The sequence below is a fragment of the Eriocheir sinensis genome, chromosome 53 (assembly GCF_024679095.1).
Source record: "Eriocheir sinensis breed Jianghai 21 chromosome 53, ASM2467909v1, whole genome shotgun sequence".
NCBI classification, from domain to species: domain Eukaryota; kingdom Metazoa; phylum Arthropoda; class Malacostraca; order Decapoda; family Varunidae; genus Eriocheir; species Eriocheir sinensis.
The window spans coordinates 8743216-8767520 of NC_066561.1; the positions used below are offsets into that span (position 1 = coordinate 8743216).

Here is a 24305-nt window from a genome sequence, read left to right on the forward strand (position 1 = left end):
CGCACGCCACGGACCAGCTGCTCGGGATCAGCGGGTGCACGCGGCGGGCGGCGGCGGCACGGGCGGCGGGGGCGGCCGTGGCACTAACCAACTACGGGGTGGCCTCCAGTGTGCCCGCGGCCGCCCTCAACGCCTGCCCCGAGGGGGTGCGCACCGTGCCTGGCATCGCCCAGCCCGCGCCCCGCCTCACACGCCTGACGCCCAGGGCATCGCACGACGGTCAGCAGGGCAACTCGTCAGCCAACACGTTCACGTCTCTATCCTTCCCTCACGAGCTCTTGTTTCTTTCACGGAGCAGCGGCCTTATGGAACAGTGTGCCTGTGTGCGTATGGGGGGTTAGGAAGTATGTTACGGTGGGGGGGTTAGGAAGCACGTTAATACCCGTCACAGCGGTACTCACAGCGACAAAAGGCTTACTGTCCGTCACACAGGGGCGCAGCGCTATTCACGGCAAACAAAAGCCGCCTCAGCGTCGGAAACAATAGATAACGTCCCCAACCCTACGGCCCCGCTACAGGAGAGCGCTCGACCCACCCAGGAAAGTACGTTAGGGAAGCGCCACAACATTATACATGAAAAGGCAACGCCCGAACCAGGAGAGCGCCACCACCAAGACTCTGAAACCAAAAGAACGCCACGACCAACGATCCCGAAACAGATAGAGCTCTTCCAAGTGTTCTTACATACACACAAGTTAGGTTTAATCATCACCACGATCCCCTTCCGGCCCCGTGACAGCGCTAAGGTCGTGAGTCTCCTGCCGCCTGGGACTCAGCTATCTGGTTAGGGGGAAGCGGCGACCCAGCGAGGAGTCCACCTAACACGAACCAGCACTTAAAGGCCCGGACCCTCGTGAAGGCGGCTGTTATCTGTCCTATGTGGCACAGTTAAGGAAGAACTCAAACCCACGACAAGCCGGATCAGAAAAAGGTACAAATCCAGGAATATAAAACGATAATACCCAGGGGAAGAAATACCCCCCCCCCAGGAAATAAAACGAATGAAAACATGGAAAAAATTATAAAGCCCCAGAGAAAAACGAACCCAGGAAAAAACTATATAAACAAAGGAAGAAAATCGATAAAAATCTCAAAGAAAAACGGAAAAAAGGAGGAAAAAACGAAATAAACTCAGGAATAAAAAGTTAAACAGGAAAAATGATATAAACGAAGGAAGAGAAACGATAAAAAACAAAACAAAAAATGGAAATAATGAAAAGGGAAAAACGAAATGAACTCAGGAAAAAAAGAATGAAAATAAAGCAAACTCGAGGAAAAAAATACAAAAATCGAGGAAATAAAATACGATCCCAGGAAAAAATAAACCCATGAAAATAAGAAAAAACAGGAAAATAAGAAAAAAAACCAGGAAAATAAGAAAAAACAGGAAAATAAGAAAAAAACAGGAAAATAAGAAAACAAGAATAAGAAAAAAACAGGAAAATAAGAAAAAAACAGGAAAATAAGAAAAAAACAGGAAAATAAGAAAACAAGAAAATAAGAAAAAAACAGGAAATTAAGAAAAAAACAGGAAAAAAAAGGAAAATAAGAAAACAGGAAAATAAGAAAAAAAGGAAAATGAGAAAAAAACCAGAAAAATAAGAAAAAAGAGGAAAATTCAGGAAAAATTAAATCAATCAGAATAACTTGAAAAATAAATAAATAAAATCAATCAATAAATAAAATAAATCCAAATCATGACTGACACAGGTGAACGTTCATCAACTAATTAACTAACAACACACCTGTGACCAAAATAAACGTTGCAACACACACAAACACACAAACGAACACACACACACACACACACACACACACACACACACACACACACACACACAAACACAAACACACATATTTGCCTGATTGTCCACGGCCGTCACCGCACCTGTTGACGTCACACACACACACACACACACACACACACACACACACGCACAAACAGGGACAGACTGACGCCAACTTTTGAGACGAATCGATCCTTCGTCACCTGCATGGAAGAGAGATTCAGGAGGAGGAGGAGGAGGAGGAGGAGGAGGACGAGGGGGGTGAGGAGGGCGAGGAGGGAAAAAGAAGAAGACGAAAGGGGTGAGGAGTACGAGGAAGGAAGAGGGGGAGGAGGAAGAAGAGGAGGAGGAGGAGGAGGAGGAGGAGGAAGAGAAGGAGGAGGAGGAGGAGGAGGAGGAGGGGAAATGAGATATACACACGCCAACTCCAACTACAAAGTAAAAAAAAAGAAAAAAAGAGAAAGAACAGGAGGAGGAGGAGGAGGAGGAGGAGGAGGAGGAGGAAGCCCAATTCGCTAGACCATCTGACGTAACCACACGACCCCACCCAAGCCTGACCTGACCTACCTGACAAGCCTAGATAAGGGATTCAATACTACTACTACTACTACTACTACTACTACTACTACTACTACTGCTACTACTACTACTACTGGACATGAAGACCTAAAAGAAAGAAAAGAAGTATTATCTCTCTCTCTCTCTCTCTCTCTCTCTCCATACACTATACAGCTTCCCCGGTCACGACGTAGGTATGTTAAGCACTTTCTCTCCTCCTCCTCCTACTCTTCTTCCTCCTCTTCCTCTTCCTCCTCCTCCTCTTCCTTCCACAGCCATACACGTCTTAGAGCAATGACGCAATCACCTTTAGGGATGACGCAATACCGTGAAATCTGGACACCTCAACCTGGATCTGCTTAGGCCTACGTTAAGTTAAGGTTGTTTACTGAGGAAATGTGTTGTGAAGTTGCTGCTTACTACTACCACTACTACTACTACTACTACTACTACTACCACCTTAACAAAAACACCACCACCAACTACTACTACTATTCTACTACCACTAAAACCACTACCACTTATAACCCCCCCATATCACTACTACTACTACTACTACTACTACTACTACCATTACCACCCACACCACTACTAATATTATCTTTTCCAGGGCAAGAGCAATCAATCATTCATTTGGCAAGCATTAACATCAATTATGGATCCATTACCATCATAAGCTAATTCCCCACCATTAACAACGCTCAAAATAATAAATGATGACCATATAGAAAAAGCCATCACTCATTGACCCACGGAAATAATGATAAAGTAAAGTAAACAAAGCCTAACCTCTCTAGTCTAGTCTACCTTTCAGTTAGTAACACAGATCACTATACATTTTTTGGCCACTCCTTTGACCTCTATTCAGGAGGAGTAAGTAGCGGGCTTTTTGTTTTTTATATTCTTTCTTTGCGCCCTTGAACTGTCTCCTTAGCTCAAGAAAAAACATCACTTCTCGACCCATGAACCCACGAAAAAAAATATATATGTAAGTCAAATTGTTACATGACTGTCAGACTCCGTTACCTAAACACACATACACACACACACAAAAAAAAAAAGTCCAATCACCTCATTACACAAGCTGATAAGATCGTGAGTGATTAACGGATAAGGGAAGTGATGTCAATGGCTATATTAGTGGACGAGAGGGTCAGATAAGGCGATAGTGAAGGAGGAAGGAAGGGGACAGACCGATAGGGAGAGAGGAAGGGAGATAGAAAAGGGAAGAGAGAGGGGAGGGGAGGTAGAGGGCATTAAAAAGGAAGGAAGAGAGAAAAATAACGATTAATGGGGAAGGAAAGAGAGAGAGAGAGAGAGAGGAAAAGGAAAAAGGAGGGCGTGAAAGATAAACGGATAGGGAGGGAGGGAGGGAAAGAAGGAGGGAGAGAGGGAGGCAGAGTAGGTCAGGTTACACAAGACAGTGGCGTAGGTCAATAGCCAGGTAGGGGGAAGGTAAGTGGCGACCAGGTAAGGCTAATACAGGTAAGGCGATACAGATAATGGGAGGTAAAAGTGGAGTACAGGTGTTTGTCAGGTAAGGATAGGTGGAGTTAATTGTTGATAGGTAGGAATGCTTAGGTAAGGTAGATAGGGAAAGTAAGGTAAGTAAGGTGTAGAAGTGAAATGGTAGGTAATTACAGGTAAATTTAAACAGGTGTGCCAGGTCAGGTAAGGTGAAGGTAAATAAGACAGGTAAAAAAAAAGTGCTTAGGTAAGGTAGATAGGGAAAGTAAGGTAAGTAAGGTGTAGAAGTGAAATGGTAGGCAATTACAGGTAAATTTAGGGAACAGGTGTGCCGGAAGGTCAGGTAAGGTGAAGGTAGGTGTTAAATAGGTAAAAATGTGATTAAGAAAGGTAGGTAGGGAAAGTAAGGTAAATAGGAAGGTATAGAGATGAAAAGATAGGTAATTACAGGTAAATCAAAAGAACAGGTGTGCTGGAAGGTAAGGTAAGGTAGGTTTTAAATAGGTAAAAATATGATTAGGAAAGGTAGGTAGGGAAAGTAAGGTAAGCAGGAAGGTATAGAGATGAGAAGGTTGGTAATTACAGGTAAATCAAAAGAACAGGTGTGCTGGAAGGTAAGGTAAGGTAGGTTTTAAATAGGTAAAAATGTGATTAAGAAAGGTAGGTAGGGAAATTAAGGTAAGCAGGAAGGTATAGAAATGAAAAGGTAGGTAATTACAGGTAAATCTAAAGAACAGGTGTGCTGGAAGGTAAGGTAGGTTTTAAATAGGTAAAAATGTGATTAAGAAAGGTAGGTAGGGAAAGTAAGGTAAGCAGGAAGGTATAGAGATGAAAAGGTTGGTAATTACAGGTAAATCTAAAGAACAGGTGTGCCGGAAGGTAAGGTAAGGTAGGTTTTAAATAGGTAAAAAATGTGATTAAGAAAGGTAGGTAGGGAAATTAAGGTAAGAAGGTATAGAGATGAAAAGGTAGGTAATTACAGGTAAATCTAAAGAACAGGTGTGCCGGAAGGTAAGGTAAGGTGAAGGTAGGTGTTAAATAGGTAAAAATGTGATTAAGAAAGGTAGGTAGGGAAAGTAAGGTAAATAGGAAGGTATAGAGATGAAAAGATAGGTAATTACAGGTAAATTTAGGGAACAGGTGTGCCGGAAGGTAAGGTAAGGTAGGTTTTAAATAGATAAAAAATGTGATTAAGAAAGGTAGGTAGGGAAAGTAAGGTAAATAGGAAGGTATAGAAATGAAAAGGTAGGTAATTACAGGTAAATTTAGGGAACAGGTGTGCCGGAAGGTCAGGTAAGGTGAAGGTAACTGCCAAATGGGTAAGAAAAAAGTAATTAGGAAAGGTGTGAAGGAAAAGTAAGGAAATCAGAAGGTAGAAGGAAAGGAGAGAAAAGGAAAAGAAGAAAGAAAGAAGTAGAATTAAAAGGAAAAAAGGAAGGAAAGAAACGTAGAGGGAGATAAAATAAAAGGGAAAGCAAGAGAAAAAAAAAGAAGAAAAAGGAAGGAGAGAAAAACAGGGAAGGTTGGAAAAGAGGGAAAAAAGAAAATGAGAAGGCACAGACACAAAAATACGAAAGAAAGTTAAAAGGAAAGGAGATAATAGGAAAATAGAAGGAAAACAAAGAGGAAAGTAAGTTAGAAAGGAGATAAAAAAAGGTTAAAAAGTGAAGAAAAATTAAAAAAAAAAAAAAAAAAAAAACCAGATCTTGAGGTATAAAAAGCCAAAACTAATTAATACAGGTAAACACAGGTAAGACGTGAGTACAGGTGTTCGAGGTAAGGGAAGGGCACAGGTAATTGCCTTAAAGGTGCGTGAGCTTAGGGAAGGTGTGAAGGGGAACTCAGGTAAACACGGAGGAGCTAATTGGTCTATATATTACAGGTAAGGGGAAGGTAAGTGCAGGGAGGGAGAGAGAGAGGAACGAATGGGAGGGAGAGAGGAATGAACGGAGGGAGAAATGAATCAAGGGAGAGAGGAAGGAAGGGAGGATAGGTGGAACGAATGGAGGAGAAAGGAACGTAGGGAAGGAGAGAGGAATGAAAGGAGGAAAAGAAGAAAGAAGGGAGAGAGAAATAGAGAAAGAGAGAAACAAAGGGAGGAAGATATGACAGAAGGGAGGCAGAGGAACAGAGAGGAAGGAAAGAAGGGAGATAAGGATAAAGGAAGGAAGATAGAAATAGAGGGAAGGAAAGATAAGAAAGGGAAGGGAAAAAGGGAGAGAGAAGAAGGGAAAGATAATTGATAAAAGACATAACCAGAAAGAGAAAAGGAGGAAGAGGGAAAACAAGAAGAAGGGGAAAGAGGGAGATTAATGGAGGCGAGAAAAAAAATAACTGATAAAAATAGGAAGGGAGAAGGGAGAAAAAGGGAAAGGGGAGACTAAGGGTGATTGACAGGTGAGAGATAGGCTTAACAAGGTGTGTGAAGGTGGGCAGGTAAGCAGGAAGGGAGGCAGGTGTTAGATACAGGTTATATAGTACAAGGGTGAGCAGGGAGGGAGGGTGATTGGGAAGGAGGAAGGGAGAGAAATGAAGTGAGGGAGGAAAGGGAGGGAAAGAGAGGAGGAAGGGAGGGAAAGAGAGGAGGAAGGGAGGGAAAGAGAGGAGGAAGGGAGGGAAAGAGAGGAGGAAGGGAGGGAAAGAGAGGAGGAAGGGAGGGAAAGAGAGGAGGAAGGGAGGGAAAGAGAGGAGGAACGGAGAGACAAAGAGGAGGAAGGGAGGGAAAGAGAGGAGGAAGGGAGGGACAGAGAGGAGGAAGGGAGGGAAAGAGAGGAGGAAGGGAAGGAAAGAAAAGGAAGAGGATGAAAGAAGAAAGAAAGGAAGAAAAGAAGAATGAAAGGGAAAAAAGGAAGGAAAGAAATGTAGAGGGAGATAAAATAAAAGGAAAAGAGTTAAAGAAAAGAAAAATGAAGAAGGGAAAAAAAGAGAAGGCTGGAAAAGAGGGAAAAGGGAAAATAAGACACAAAAACACACAAAAATACGAAAGAAAAGGAGAAGGAAAGGAAAGGAAAGGAAGGGGTGGAGGGAGGAAACAGGTTGAATGGAGGGGACGGAAAGGAAAGGAAAGGGAGTGAAGGAAAGGGAAGCGATGGAGGGAGGAAACAGGTTGAGTGGAGGTGAAGGAAAGGAAAGGAAAGGGAGAGGAGGAAACGAAAGGGCAGTGAAGGGAAGGGAAGGGATGGAGGAAGGAAACGGATCGAAAAGAAGGAAAGGGAAGGGAATGGAAAGGAAAGGAAAGGAGAGAAGGGAAGGGAAGGGAAGGGAAGGAGTGGATAAAGGAAACAGGTTGAAGGGAAGGGAAAGGAAGGGAGGAGAAGGGTAACGAAGGAAAGGAAGAGAAGGAAAGGGAAGGGAATGAGTGAAGGAAAGAAACGGTTGGAAAGGAAGGGAAGGGAAGGGAAAGGAAAGAAAGAGAAGGGAAGGGAAGAGGAGAAGAAAGGAAACGAGTTGAAGAGAAGGGAAAGGAAGGGAGGGGAAGGGTAACGAAGGGAAATGTCTATGACGCAAGATGAATGGAGACAAATGAGGAAAAACGATAAAGATAGACATTGAAGAGAAAGGTTTAGAAAGAGAAGATAGAGGAAGATTGATGAAGGAAGTAACAAATTAAGAAAAGTAATGAAGGGAATGGCTTAGAACGAAAGAGGATAGAGAGAGATAGACAAATAAAGAAGAAATAAAGAAAAATAATGGAGAGATTTATAACGAAAGAGATAAAGAAGGAACAGATAAAATTACATAGAGAAAGGAAGAAAGTGAAGAAGGGAAGAGAAATAAAGAAGAAATAAAGGAAAATAAAGAAGGAGAGATTTATAACGAAAGAGAAAGAAGGAACAGATAAAATTACATAGAGAAAGGAAGAGAAATAAAGAATAAAGGAAAATAAAGAAGGAGAGATTTATAACGAAAGAGAATAAAGAAGGAACAGATAAAATGACGTAGAGAAAGGAAGAGAAATAAAGAATAAAGGAAAATAAAGAAGGAGAGATTTATAACGAAAGAGAATAAAGAAGGAACAGATAAAATTACGTAGAGAAAGGAAGAAAGTGTAGAAGGGAAGAGAAAGTGATAAAGATGCTTCCCTCTACTTCTTTTCTCTCCCTTTCTCTTTTTGTTTGTTTTTATTTTTCTTCTTGTTTTTTTTCTCTCCTCTCTTCCATTCTTTCTCCTCTTTCCCTTCCTCTCTAATGAAATTCTGGCGGTTCCTTCCTAGCTAATTACGGAATGGACGCTCTCTCTCTCTCTCTCTCTCTCTCTCATCGAACCGTGAAAAGAATTCGTCCAAAATAACATAAAGAAAAAGTACTCTCTCTCTCTCTCTCTCTCTCTTTCATCGAACCGTGAAAAGAATTCGTCTAAACACAACATAAAAAAAATACTCTCTCTCTCTCACACACACACACACACACACACACACACACACACGTCCTTCACACACACACACACACACACACACACACACACACACACACACACACACACACACACACGACCCATCCTCCCTTTTTTTCTCTGTTTCTTTTCTTCTTTTTCATCCTCGTCATTTTTATACACAAATTCTCACCTTCAAGATCCTTTTTTTTATGTCTATTCCAATTTATCAATGTCTATCTTCCTTATCTTCGTTTCCATAACCAGAGTATTATCAGTATTTACAAAACGCCTTTCCTCGCTATCATCACCTCTGTCAAACGTTATCACACACACACGCACGCACGCACGCACTCAACTCACAATCATGCACTCACTCACACTCACAATCATGCACTCACTCAACTCACAATCATGCACTCACTCAACTCACAATCATGCACTCACTCAACTCACAATCATGCACTCACTCAACTCACAATCATGCACTCACTCAACTCACAATCATGCACTCACTCACACTCACTCAGTATTTCATGTGACCTAAATGACCCCAGCGTTATACATTTAGACGGTTATTCATTCCTTTATTCGCTTCCTTCCTATTCTTAACTTCTATCTTCCATATTTGCTTTTATTTCTTAACTTATTCCTCTGTTCTCATCTTCCCTATTCCTCGTTTTCATTCTCCTTTATTTTCTCAGTCACTCCTTCATTCTATTAATACAAGAAAAGAGGTAAAACTGAATCAATAAAAAAAAGGAAGAGAAAGAGTAAAAAATATATATGGACAAGAAGGAAAGAGGAAATAAAGGAAGAATATGAAAAAGAATAAGACAAGTGAAAATGAGGGAGGGAAGGAAATGAAGGGAAGGGAAGGGAGGAAGGAAAATTGAAAGAAATGAAGGGAAGAGAAGGAAGGAAAAGGGAAGGAAATGAAGGGAAGGAAATTAAAGTAGGAAAGGGAAGGTAGGAAAAGGGAAGGAAAGGAAGGGAAGGAAATTAAGGGAAGGGAAGGAAGGAAAGGGAAGGGAATGATGGGAAGAGAAGGAAATGAAAGAAAAGGGAAGGGAAGGAAGGGAAGGAAATGAAGGGAAGGGAAGGAAGGAAAAGAGAAGGAAATAAAAAGAAGGGAAGGGAAGGAAGGAAAGGGAAAGGAAGGGAAGGGAATGAAAAGGGAAGGGAAGGAAGGAAAGAGGAAGGGATGGGAAGAAAAGGAAATGAAGGGAAGGAAATGAAGGGAAAGGAAAAAGCGAGAAACAATTTTTAAAACCCGTATGTTAACTTTCCCACGCTTTAATTAACCCACAAAATAAAACAAATAAAGTCGTATTCCATTACCATTTATACTTTTAATTAGATTGTAACTTTTTATCAGCATTATACTTTTAAATTGAATCGTCACTAATTATCTTTTAATCATTATTTTAGTAACATCTTTTCCTTATTCCTCTTCCTTAACCCTTCCCTTCACCTCCCATCTTCATCTTTTATTCCTTCATCTATCTTCTTTATCCTGTCTTCCTATTTTTAACTTCTGAGTTGAATTGTCACTCACTATCATCATCATCAACAGCATTATACCACAGCCCAATACAAACACCAATTATAAGAAAAAAACATCAATATCATTTGTTATCATTAGACCATAGCCCAATATAAACACTAATACAAGAAAAAACATCACCAATATAATTCTCTTTCTAATCAACACCGTATTCCTTTTTACTATTATCAGAGCGTAACACATAACTAACAATGAAAATAACAATGTCTCACTAGTCTGGCTTCCTATCACACACATCACAGGACCAAAAGGAGACCAACATCATTTATCACTGCAAAATTAACTCAGAACAGCATCAAGAAGGCATGTCCATGGTGTCTTGCTTTCCCTCATATGTCACAGAGAGCAACTGGCGCCTTCACACAGCACGTACAAACACAGTAGACAAGAACAGCATTATCAATTATCACAGCAAAGAAACCATAAGAGCAAGACCATATATCCATAGTGACCTCCTTTCTCTATCTCGTCACACACATCAATGTTCAGGAGCCTTCACACAGCACGTACAAGCACACTAGACAGGATTACCAACTTCAATTATCACAGCAAAGCAACCATAAGAAGATCAAGACCGTATATCCATCGTGGCCTTTCTCTAACGTCACACACATCAACAAGCGCCTTCACACAGCACGTACAAGCACACTAGACAGGATTACCAACTTCAATTATCACAGCAAAGCAACCATAAGAAGATCAAGACCGTATATCCATCGTGGCCTTCCTCTATCACGTCACACACATCAACAGGCGCCTTCACACAGCACGTAACAAAAGCAGTATAAGACAAGACTATCAACTTCAATCATCACAGCAAAGCAACCATAAGACCAACAGCAAGAAGGAAGAGCCATAGGATCGTATTATAAGACATTTCGCCGCTCAAAAACACATATTTGACAAGGCTTTCGTAGGAGTTGTGGGCATTTCCAGTAGTAGTTTTATGACCCTGGTGGTAGTGTGACCCTTCCTCTGTACCATGAACCAAAAGAAACACTCACTAGAACCTGACTAACCCTCTCTTTGACCTTTAGAAATACCTGATGTGAGAACCCAACGTGTCTTGTAATACCATCCATAGTGTCCTGCTGTCTCTCACAAGTCACACACAGACACAGGTCCCTCCACACAGCACGTTCACAAACACAGCAAGACATGAATTCTAACACGGCGTCGCTGGTCAAGAATTTGTGATCCTGTTAAAAGATCGTAAACACAATAGCACAAGGTAAACACGTCACTGGTTATGAGTTTGTGGCCCTGATCAACGTTCGCAAACATTACAACGAAAACAACATCACTGAGTCACTAGTAATGGCATTGTGACCTCATTAAGCGTCCGCAAACAGAGTATCATATGAGAAACACGTCCTGGTATAGTAATTTCCTTTAACTCTTTTCAACGTCCACAAGCAGAAAACCCCAAACAATATCACGAAGAGTCACTAGTATTGGATTTGTGACCCCGTTAAAAGATCGCAAACACCAGAACAACGCCTCAACTGAAAGAACATCTGTAAACACAACACAAGAGGTCCATGGTCACGAGTTTCTGGCACCATTCAACGCAAACGAACATTATATCCAAAACAATAACACCATAAGGCACTAGTAATGGATTTGTGACCCCGTTAAAAGCTCGCAAACACCAGAACAACGCCTCAACGCAAAGAACATCTGTAAACACAACACAAGAGGTCCATGGTCACGAGTTTCTGGCACCATTCAACGCAAACGAACACTATATCCAAAACAACATCACCAGGAGTCACTAGTATTGGATTTGTGACCCCGTTGAAAGAGCGCAAACACAAGTATAACACCACGGCGCTAAGATGGTATTTGTAGCCCCGTTGGAAGCGCGCAAACACACACACCACGGGGAGGAGTCGATTCTCGCGCGAAGGCAGGAGTGCAACTGAAGCCAACCGACCCCCTCCTCTCTCCCTTTACCCCCTTCTTCTCCCCCTCCTCCTCCCCCTCTTCCTCCCCCTCCTCACGGCCCTTCATTCCAGGCACAATTCCCGATTCCCAGAGTTTAGCAATTTTCCGCCCTGGTCCAAGTGGAAAGTGTGCGTCTGTGTGTGTGTGTGTGTGTGTGTGTGTGTGTGTGTGTGTGTGTGTGTGTGTGTGTGTGTGTTGATCGATTTTGTTTACTGGTGTCTGTCTATGTGTTTGTCTGTTTGCCTGTCTGTCTGTTTGTGTGTCTGTCTGTCTGTCTGTCTCTCTCTCTGATAGGTGTTGCATGACCTTGGTGTTGCATGATGGGTAACACACACACACACACACACACACACACACACACACACACACACACACACACACACACGTTTTGTCACGCTATGGTGCCCGACTTAAAGCAGACTGACAGACGAATACAGGAAGAAAAGCAGACAGACAGACAGACCGATAAACGAGCACACAAAAATTATCAAAGTAAACAAAAATAAAATAAATAAATAAATAAATCTAACCGCGTCTTTACATCAAATAAACGTAATATTGAACGCCTTTGATCACACACACACACACACACACACACACACACACACAGGTCAAGGTTGTGCCATTTTAAAGACATTACAGCCAGTCTCTCTCTCTCTCTCTCTCTCTCTCTCTCTCTCTCTCTCTCTCTCTCTCTCTCTCTCTCTCTCTTTTCTCTTTAAATTTCAACTCTCTCTCCTTTAACACCTCCTTCCTTCCTCCTCCTCCTCCTCCTGCCATCTCACCTCTTCATCCCACTCTTCTCTCTCCCTTCCTCTCATCAATTTCCCTCTCCATCAAATTTCTCTTCCTATCCAAATATTTCCCCTCTCTCCTCCTTCTTCCTTCTCCTCCTCCTCCTCCTCCTTCTCTTCTTCGGGTCATTAATCGTTTTTGTTCTTTTCTCTCTCTCTCTCTCTCTCTCTCTCTCTCTCTCTCTCTCATGCAATTAACTTCTCTAACTATCTTGCATTACTCTGATTAACAAAATTCAAATCGCCATCATGATATTTCAACCCTACTCCTCCTCCTCCTCCTCCTCCTCTTCTTCCTTCCCGTCTTCCGTCTTCCTTATCTGCCTACTCTGCTAAATGGTTCTCCTTACTGCCTCCTCCTCCTCCTCCTCCTCCTCCTCCTTCTCTTCTGTCCCTCTTTTGTCTACCTTGTCATGTCTACACCACTAAATCCTTCCCCTCCTCCTCCTCTTCTTTCTTTTTCCTCCACCTCCTCCTCCTTCTTCTTTTCTTCCCTTTCTTCATTCTCCTCCTCCTCTTTCTTTTCTTCTTTTTCTTTTTTCATGCTTCTTCTCCTCCGCCTTCGTCTTTTCTTCTCTTTCTTTCTTCCTCCTCCTCCTTTTCTTCTTTTTCTTCCTCCTCCTCCTCCTCCTCCTCTTCCCCTGTAACTATCTTCTCCATACAGTTGCAACCTCTCCTTTCTGTCCACTATTTCATCACCCTTCTCCTCCTCCTCCTCCTCCTCCTCCTCCTCCTCCTCTTCGCCCCCTCCTGCCATGCGCGGTACTAGGCGGCATCGATTTTGCCGTCTGGCCCTGAGTGTGTGTGTATGTGCGTGTGTGTGTGTGTGTGTGTGTGCGTGTGTGTGCGTGTATGTACGTATCAATTTGTGTATGAATGCATGTGTGTGTGTGTGTGTGTGTGTGTGTGTGTGTGTGTGTGTGTGTGTGTGTGTGTGTACACACACACACACACACACACACACACACACACACACACACACACACACACACACACTCCTGAGGAAGGCGCTGAAGAAAGGACCTCGGGAGCGTTTCCATGGCAACGATCATGCAGGAAAAGGACACCAAGGAGAAGGAGGAGGAGGAGGAGGAGGAGGAGGAGGAAGAAGAAGACGAAGAGGCAAAATAAGAAGATGATGAAGAAAAAGAAGAAGAAGAAAAAAGAAGAATTGGTTGGTATATGTGATCAAGGCGTTGCAAAAAGAAGAAGAAGAAGAGGAAGAAGAAGAAAAAGGAGACAAAGAAGATAGATAAAAGCAAAATTATATTAAGAGGACAGTGATTGAAGGAACGCAAGACTGAAAGAGAAGGAGGAAGAGGAAGAGGAAGAGGAGGATAAAGGAAGACTCAAGAGGACAAACAAAGGGAAGAGGAAGAAGGTGATTTAGGAGGTGAATTGAAAACAAACACAGTAATTAAGAAGAGAGAGAGAGAGAGAGAGAGAGAGAGAGAGAGAGAGAGAGAGAGAGAGAGAGAGAGAGAGAGAGAGAGAGAGAGAGAGAGAGAGAGAGAGGAAAAAAGAATAAAAAAAAGAAAGGAAGGAAAGAAAATGAGAAGCCAAGTGGATAGAAAACAAGAAAAAAGGATAAAAACAAAACAAAAAAGAAAAACAACAAAAGCAATCACCAGCAAGAGAAAACAAAACAAGAACAATTAAAACAACAACAACAAAAACAACAAAAACAAATACCAAATACCAGATAAAAAAAAATATATATATTCTTAACAACAGGTAATTACTTAACAACAAAAGGCAATATTACTAATCACTCATTCTTTACAAAACTATTAACTATCGCTTCCGGGACGAGGCTGTTAACGAGTGTGTAGAAATAGTCATCCCATTAAGAGTCACATCTATGAAAAGAAATTATGAACCATTAGAAGGAACGATTATGTATGTAAAAAAATCTATCATTCGTATGTAAAAAAATCTATCATTCGTATGTAAAAAAATCTATCATTCGTATGTAAAAAAATATATCATTCGTATGTAAAAAAAATATATCATTCGTATGTAAAAAAATCATTCGTATGTAGAAATTTGCGAACCATTGTATATATGTCACGTATAAGCAAAGAAAAATATTAACAGCTGGAAGTTACGTGCATGTAAAAAGTCATATATATAAAAAAGGACACAGGTAAGCGAATTTATAGGCGTCAATAAATCCTTTCAAAATGACTTTACCAATACGTGTGTTTTTATATGTCACTGCAAGTCAGGTCCGTTAAAAAAGTCAGATATTAAACACTGAAACAGAGGGATTTATAGCAGAGACAGATGAAGATGTATATGTGTGATTTAATCCTTTCCAAATCGTGTTACCAAGATGTTTTAATATATCATAGGAAGTGGTATATTAAAAAATGTCACAGATGAATTGAGAGGCATAAACACATATTCATAACAGGCATGAAAAAATGGCACAGATGAATTAAGAGAGGCATAAACACATATTCATAACAGGCATGAAAAAATGGCACAGATGAATTAAGAGAGGCATACCTAAACACAGATTCATAGCAACAGGCATAAAAAATAATGTCAGAGATGAATTAAGAGAGGCATAAACATAGATAGAGGACGGGATAAACACACATATTCACCCCTTTCCAAATCGTTTCATCAGTATGTGTGTCGGAAGATATCAACGCGAATCATGTAGAGGCACTAAAATTGAGATTGAGGAAGAGATAACTGTGATTCATCGTTTCCAAATCATTATTATTATCATCTATCATCATCGTCATTAGTACGGAAGCGACGCAAGAGCCAAATCGTTTCATCAGTACGTGTGTCGGAAGATATCAACGCAAGTCATGTTTGTATAAATGAGTCACATATGAAAAGTGAAACAGAGGCATTAATAGAGAGATTAAGAAAGAGATAAGCGTGATTCATCGTTTCCAAATCATTATCATTATCATTTATCATCATCATTAGTAGGGAAGCGATGCAAGAGCCAGAAGGTGAAACAAGAGTAGAAATAATAACAATAATAATAACAAAAATAAAAACAATAATAATGAATACCCCCCCAAAAAAACCTCCTAATTAACAGGTATACAAAAGGCAGGTGTGAACATTTAACTAGAACGTGGGAAAAAAAAAAGGTATCTATATCTATCTATTTTTCTATCTTTCTATCTACCTTATCTATTTTTTCAAGCTATCTAAATTCTCTCTCTCTCTCTCTCTCTCTCTCTCTCTCTCTCTCTCTCTCTCTCTCTCTCTCTACCATCTTTCAATGAAGTTAGAAGGGGAAAGAAGGAAAGAAAAAGGAGAAAATTAAGGAAAACAAGAAGAAAAGAAAGGAAGCAGAGAGAGAATGAGAGAAATAACAATAATGATAATAATAATAATAATAATAATATAAATAATGAGGAGGAGAGGACGAAACACAATCAGTAACATCAACAATATAATAAAAACCAATACGATATACACGAGCGAAAAGTATGAGGAAACAACAATAGCAACGAGAGCAATAATAATAAAGACCCATACTGCATACGATATCATACCATTATTTTAACAAGTACGAGAGTGGCGGGCGTGAGGCAAGGTCGGGTAAGGGCCGCGGGGGGGAAGCCTTTTCACGCCACGGCCATAAAGATTGAAAGGCTTCGGGGAGAGAAGAAAAAAATATTCGTTGGGATGCAATTGCTCTCTCTCTCTCTCTCTCTCTCTCTCTCTCTCTCTCTCTCTCTCTCGGATATTTAAGAGGGGAAGGGAAGGGAGGGAAGAGAAAAGGAAGGAGAGAAAGTAAAATAAAGGGGAACGGGCAGGGAAAGAAGAGGGGAAGGAAAGAGTAGAAAGATTGAAATGGGAAAATGAGGAGGAAAAAGGAAAAAAAAACGAGGAAAATGCAAGGAAAGGAAAGGGAGGAGGAGAGGAAAGAACGAAAAGAAAAATAGATGGAAGGAGAAAGGAAGGAAAGAAATTGAGAAGAGGAAGGAAAGTAAGGAAGGAAAACGGGGAAAATTAACGAAAACAAAGCAGAAAATAACCACTTCAGGAGTCTACAAGAGGCCAGTTGACATCTATACAAGGCAACTCCGATAGGGAAGAAAGAGATCAATGAAAGAAGGAAAATATAACAGAACGAAAAGATAAAAGTTAAGCCAAATCATCAACCACCAACACTAATAAACTGACCTCAAATGGCAACTCACATGGCCTCCTTAATGACCTAACATGAAGACCCAGATAGCCCCCCTTGATGATATCTTTGACCTCGATCACAAAAGCTTACATTACGCGGCTTCTGTCTGCATAAAGTCAGTCTGATCCAATAGAATGCATGACAATGTAAGCTTCTGTCTGTCTGTTTGTCTCTGTCTGTCTCTGTGTCTGTGTCTGTTTCTCTCTCTATGTCTGTCTGTCTGTCTGTCTATGTCTGTTTGTCTCTCTGTCTATGTCTGTCTGTCTGTCTTTCTGTCTGTCTATCTGCCTGTCTGTCCTGCTCATCCAATAAAAAGTTTGATATTACTGGAAAAAAAAAAGAAAAAAAAAAACTGATTTCTGGAGGATGTAGGTCAAGTGTAGGGTTACCGTGTGTGTGCGTGTGTGTGTGTGTGTGTGTGTGTGTGTGTGTGTGGGATCGGTTCTCTGACACACGGGAACCAGACCACACCCAGCCACACCCATACACACACACACACACACACACACACACTGATGAGACGAGTTCACGTGAAAGAATGAGAGAGAGAGAGAGAGAGAGAGAGAGAGAGAGAGAGAGAGAGAGAGAGAGAGAGAGAGAGAGAGAGAGAGAGAGAGAGAGAGTCTTACACAGGTATTTTCAGGTAATTAGCCACAATCACGGTCTCAGGTAAGCTCAGGCAGGTAAGAAGATGTAATGAAGTTTCTGTGTGTTTTCTAAAAGCCGAAAATTATGACCAAATGTTTTTTTTTTATTATTTCTGAATATTTTTTGCTTCCCTTACTTCTTTTTCTAATATTATTTACATTTCTCCTCTTCTTTTCTTTAACTTTCTTTTATTTTCTTCGTTTTTATATCTTGCCATTTTCTTCCTTCCTTTTCTTTCTTCTTTTCATCTACATTTCTTTTCTTTCTCTAATTAATTTAACTCCCTTTCTTTTCTCTTTTCTTTTTTATCTAACTTGCTATTTTCTTTCTTCCCTTTTTGTCTTCTTTCATCAACATTATCTTTCTCCTTTGGCAACCTTTCTTTTCTCTTATTCAATTATTTTTCTTTTTTTCTTCATCAACTTTTCCCTTCTTTTATTCTTTTATCTACATTTCTTTTCTCTAAGTCAATTAACTATCTATCTTTTCTTATCTTTTTTTATCTGATTTTCTTTATAAGTGATAATTTCCGACTTGTGATTGATATACTTTTGTTGACTCGTAATAAACACGATTTTTCTATATTTATTTTTCTTTACGTTGAATAAGATCTAGTTTGCTCATGATATTTTTTTTTATTTTACATGTGAGCAACTAGTTTTATCATTTCTTACGTCTGTTCTTTCTTTCTTTCCTCCCTTTCTTTCTTTCTTTCTTTCCTTTCTTTCTTTCTTTCATTCCTTCCTTCCTTCCTTTCTTTCTTTCATTCTTTCTTTCTTTTTTTTTCTTTCCTTCCTTCCTTTCTTTCTTTCTTTCCTTCCTTCCTTCCTTTCTTTCTTTCTTTCTTTCCTTCCTTCCTTCCTTCCTTCCTTTCTTTCTTTCATTCTTTCTTCCCTCAGCGCAGAGCAGGCTAAGTTAGGTAAGCGGTTAATACCACTGGAGGAGACAGAAGCACGATCACCACCATCACCATCACCACCACCACCGCTATCACCACCACCACCGCTGTCATCACCACCATTTTCATCACCACTATCACCACCGTCAACATACCTAAACACCATTAAATCTGCTTGCATGAACGTATTAACACACACACACACACACACACACACACACACACACACACACACACACACAGATGATTCAGTCTTACAAACAATCGAGTCAACACAGAAATTTAGGTGCACACACACACACACACACACACACACACACACACACACACACACACACACACACACACACACACACACACACACACACACACACACACACACACACGATTCATACAGTCTAACAAATACAGACAATTGAATCAACATAAAAATTTAGGTACACACACACACACACACACACACACACACACACACACACACACACACACACACACACACACACACACACACACTCTAAACACTCTACTTTCTCTATCAATTTTTTTTAACAGATTTTAAAGCAAACGCAAAATTACCTCAGTTACATTATTATTATATTTATTGGTAGTAGTAGTAGTAGTAGTAGTAGTAGTAGTAGTAGAAAAACTAAAATTAATACTGCAATAAATTTAATTCTTTCAATCAAACTTAACGATCTTCATTTATTAATTAGTATCTATTCAATTTACGGTTCCATCACTTTTATTTCTTCCGTTACCATTATCACCACCACCATCATCATCATCATCATCATCATCATCATCATCACAACCTCCAACACACCTGCTCACTCAGCCCCGTCCAGGTGAGTGACATTCGCACACCAGGAAGGAATGCGTAGACCTGAATGCCTTTTCCTCCTCCTCCTCTTCTTTCTTCCCCTCCTCCTTCATCATCATCATCATCCAACTCTTCCTCCTCCTACTCATCATCATCATCATTATCGCCCTCTTCCTTTTTTTTTTTTCTTCCTCTTCATTTTCCGCCTGTAGACACCTTTCGATTTCTCTTCTGATATATGTTTGTATTTATTCTTCTTTATTTTTGTTTATTTCCTCATATTTAACTGTTTTCTTTCTTATTTATTGTTTATCTTGTTTATTTTAGTTTTTCATACCTTTAAAATTATGTGACAGAACTTTTATCCTTTTTTTTTTGTCTTTCTCTTGTTTGGTTATTTACAGACACGAGAATTTAGTTTTTTTCTTCTTTTATTTATCAAAGCATTTATTTCTTCATCGCTTTTGTACAGCTTCGAAATATGTAAGAATCCTTTCATCCTAATTCTTATCTCATTTTTGTTTGTATGGAGTATGCATCTCACGTGTGGGGGGGGCTCCACTCACACAGCTCTCTTGGACAGAGTTGAGTCTAAGGCTCTTCGTCTCATCAGCTCTCCTCCTCTTACTAATAGTCTTCTACCTCTTAAATTTCGCCGCCATGTTGCCTCTCTTTCTATCTTCTATCGATATTTTCATGCTGACTGCTCTTCCGAACTTGCTAACTGCATGCCTCCCCCTCTCCCGCGGCCTCGCCACACACGACTTTCTACTCAAGCTCATCCCTTTACTGTCCAAATCCCTTACGCAAGAGTTAACCAGCATCTTCACTCTTTCATCCCTCACGCTGGTAAACTCTGGAACAATCTTCCTTCATCTGTATTTCCTCCTGCCTACGACTTGAACTCTTTCAAGAGGAGGGTATCAGGACACCTCTCCTCCCGAAATGGACCTCTCTTTCGGCCACTCCTCTAACTATTTTTAGGAGCAGTGAGTAGCGGGCTATTTTTTTAACATACTACCTTTTTTATGCCCTTGAGCTGACTCCTCTGTTGTAAAAATATATATATATACTGACAGAGACGAATGTTTACTTTTTTTCACATAATTTTCATACAACACAAAGAGGAAAAGGAGGAAAAAAAACCTAACGTAGACATGAATAAGAGAACAATCGGAAACCATAAAGAAAACGAAACCTATAAATAACAAAACCAAACGTGTGATCTTTTTTTTTTCGTCTCTTTTTTTTTTCAGTCACATTTTTTCAGGCCCTTGAACACGTCGCTTCCCTCACGTTTTTTTTTTTCCTCTCTTATATTTTTTGTCTATTACGCAGCAGGATTTTTTTTTTAATATATACACATTTTCCACCTCTCAATATCCCTTTTCAAGCTATAAATCGCCTCTATCTTTCTATCTACATAAAAACACACCTTTTTTTAATATATACACATTTTTTCACTTGCCAATTCCCAGTTCTAAGCTAAAAATCACCTCTATCTCTCTTTCTACATAAAAACACATCTTTTTTTAATATATACACATTTTCCACCTGATAATTCCCAGTTCTAAGTTAAAAATCCCCTCTATCTCTCTTTCTACATAAAAACACATCTTTTTTAATATATACACATTCTCCATATCAGTCATCGCCCCTTTCTATCTTCTTTTTACATTGCAATACATTTTTTTTTAATAATATAGACACACTTTTCACACTTTCCAATTTCCTTTGTCGAACCATCCATCGCCTCTATCTTTATTTTTATTATGTAACATCTCAATCTTTTTTATATATATTCATTTCTCATTTTTCAATTTCCTTTTGTCAAACCACGCATCGCCTTCATTTTTTTTGTATATTCTTTTCTATTAAACAACACAAATCTTCCTTATATATCAATTTCTCGCCTTTCCATTTCCTTTTCCATGCCATTCACCGCCTCAGTGACAAAAAGGAGTAAGGGAGTGAAGGAGAAGGACGAGGGAGAGAGAGAGAATGAGGGAGAGAAGCAAGGAGAAGAGGAACAAGACAGAGGGAGGGATGAAGAGGGAGAGAGAGAAGGAAGAAGAGAATGAGGGATAGAAGCAAGGAAAAGAAGAGGGAGGGAGGGAGGGAGGAAGGGAAAGAAGGAAGGAGCGAGAGAATAAGGTTGAGACGCAAATAAAAAAAAAGGAAGAGAATTAGGGACAGAAACAAGGAAAAGAAGAGGAACAAGAAAGAGGGAGAGGGAGGGAGAAGGAAGAAGGAAAGAAGGAAGGAACAGAGAAGAAGGGAGAGACACAAATAAAAGAAAGAAGAGAAAGAAATAACGAACCAGGGAATTGAAGCAGAAAATTCCAACAGAGAAAGATAAATAGATAGATAGATAGAAAGATAGGGGGAAGATACCAGACTGAGCAGACCAGAATGAGACAACACACACACACACACACACACACACACACACACACACACACACACAAGGGGGAGAGTCGTTTTTATTCCTCGCTCTACTAACAGACTCACGCCACAGCTAGTACAACGGAGAGTCACGGATGATGAGTCAGAAGAGGAGGAGGAGGAGGAGGAGGAGGAGGAGGAGGAGAAGGAGGAGGAGGAAGAACTGAGGTTGTTTTTGTAATGTTCATTCCGTAAAGTCATCTCGTGTTCTGGTGGTTGCATAGTAGTAGTAGTAGTAGTAGTAGTAGTAGATAGGTGGTTCAGATAATAGCGTTAGTTGCATAGTGGTGGTGGTGGTGGTGGTGGTGATGGTGGTGGTGACAAACACATTTTTTAAGGAGTTAGGAATTTGAAGACTCAGATGTTGTAAAAGAAGCTGCCCATCACCACTACCACCATCATCACCATCACCACCACATCACCTTACCACTATAGCCATCACCATCATCACCAACATTCCTCCAGCATCACACACGCTTTCATCATCACCATCACCACCACCAACTAAAACTAACAATATCAATTACGTGATCCACTATTTATCCACCACCATCACCACCACCACAACCACACAACCACTACCATACCTTCACACTATCAACTACTACTATTACAACCACTACTACTACTACTACTACTACTACTACATACTCTTCCTCTGACTCATCACCAGCGTCATCCACTAATGTCTAAGATTCACTCTCTCTCTCTCTCACACACACACACACACACACACACACACACACACACACACACACACACATGAGCCTTGTTGACGTCTGCAGTTCTGTGTAAACCTTAATTACAAAGAGGAGGAGGACGAGGAGGAAGAGGAGGAGGAGGAGGAGGAGGAGGAGGAGGAGGAGGAGGATGTCTAGGAATTAGGCTGAAGTTTGGGAAGTAAGATTGTAATAGTAGTAGTAGTAATAGTAGTAATAGTAGTAGTAGTAGTAGTAGTAGTGGTGATGCAAGTCTTATGTAGCAGATGTTCGGGTATAGCATGGCTTCTCTCTCTCTCTCTCTCTCTCTCTCTCTCTCTCTCTCTCTCAAGCGTACGGATGGAAGGAAAAAAACAACAACGAAGGTCCTAACTACGCATTTACACACACACACACACACACACACACACACACACACACACACACACACACACACACACACACACACACACACACTTGCTTGCAAAAAATCGATCATATCTAAACTCCCATTTCCTTCCTCTTGATCATATCCATTTCACAGCCATATGTTTCCTGAAGGACGAGGAGGAGGAGGAGGAGAAGGAGGAGGAGGAGGAGGAGGAGGAGGAGGAAATGCCTGCTATCTGATACTCTCTCTTCCTCCTCCTTCTCCTTCCTTCCTCTCTTTATTTCTTCATTTATTCCTCTCCCCTTTTTTCTTTCTCCCTTCTGATATTTTTTTTCTAACCTTTTCTTTAATCTATTTTGGGTACGTTTCCTGCCTACCTGTGTTTACCTGAGCATTCCGAGGGCCAGGTTTAAGTATGTGAGGAATTGAGGAACAAGAAGAAATGGAGGTATGATGGAAAAAGGAATAGAAAGGAAAGGAAGGAGGTGAGAGGAATTGAATTGGTTGAGATATATAAATAAATGGGTATAGGCAAATAAATGAACAGACCATAGGCAAAAAATAGGAAGATGAAGTAAGATGGAGATAGAAGGGAAAAAGAGAGAAGAAAATAAGGAAATAGCAGGAGAGAGAGAGAGAGAGAGAGAGAGAGAGAGAGAGAGAGAGAGAGAGAGAGAGAGAGAGAGAGAGAGAGAGAGAGAGAGAGAGAGAGAGAGAGAGAGAGAGAGAGAGAGAGAGAGAGAAATGAGAAACTGAAACGGAAGCAAAAATAAATATATATATAAAAAACGTAATGATATGTAAAATTCATTAAAAAACAACATACAAAATAATTAAGTGGCAGGAAATGAAGAGTCTGACATATAAACCGATTGAGATAGAAAGATAAGAGATTGAAAGAGGAATCGGAAAAAAAAAAAACACGTATTGACAAAAGAAATTAGCACTAAAAAACGATCTAATTAATGTCAGGAATAGTTTGAATAGTTAGTTAGAGAGAGAGAGAGAGAGAGAGAGAGAGAGAGAGAGAGAGAGAGAGAGAGAGAGAGAGAGAGAGAGAGAGAGAGAGAGAGAGAGAGAGAGAGAGAGAGAGAGAGAGAGAAACTAGGATGGAGTGAAAAAAAAAAGTAAATAAAAAAAACTAATGATATACAAAACAATCAAAAGCTGAACTCATTAAACTCACCTGACCTTCCAAGACTAACGAAAGAAAGACAGGTGTGAGGAGAGCGCCCAGGTGAGACGGACAATCAGGTAAAAAAAATAATTAAACACTAATGATAAAGCAAAGTATATGACAACAGGTATTTGATGTTAAGGAAGCAGGTGAGACGAGGAGGAAAAAGAGAGAGAAGTAAAAATAAATGAATTAGACAGGAAGCGAAGTAAAAGATTAAACAGGTGTGCTAAATCATCAAGCAACCAGGTGAAGAGGAAGCAGATGATGATGATGATGATGATGATGAGGAGGAGGAGGAGGAGGAGAGGGAGCAGCTGGAGGACAAGGAGAAAGAAGATGGATATTAGGAGGAAGAGGAGGAGGAAGAGGAGAGAGAAAATGAGGCATAGAATAAGGAGGTGAAGGAAGAGGAAGATAAAACATTAAAAGATAGAGAAAAGGTGAAGAGGGAAAGAAGGGAAAAAGAAGGAGAATATAGAAATGTTTAGTTAAAGAAGAACGGAAAAAGAAGATGGGAAAAAAGAAGATGGAGAAAAGTAAATAAACATCGAAATAGGGAATAG

General features: G+C 40.3%; 2 protein-coding genes across 2 annotated transcripts in view; both read right to left on the minus strand.

Moving 5' to 3' along the window:
* The window catches only part of LOC126983324 (trafficking kinesin-binding protein milt-like), a 114447-nt gene that overhangs the window by 77317 nt on the left and 12825 nt on the right, over positions 1–24305 (minus strand). The gene's annotated exons all lie outside the window — the stretch shown is intronic.
* LOC126983325 (uncharacterized) overlaps positions 1–24305 on the minus strand; it is an 85217-nt gene that overhangs the window by 8746 nt on the left and 52166 nt on the right. The window lies entirely within an intron of this gene.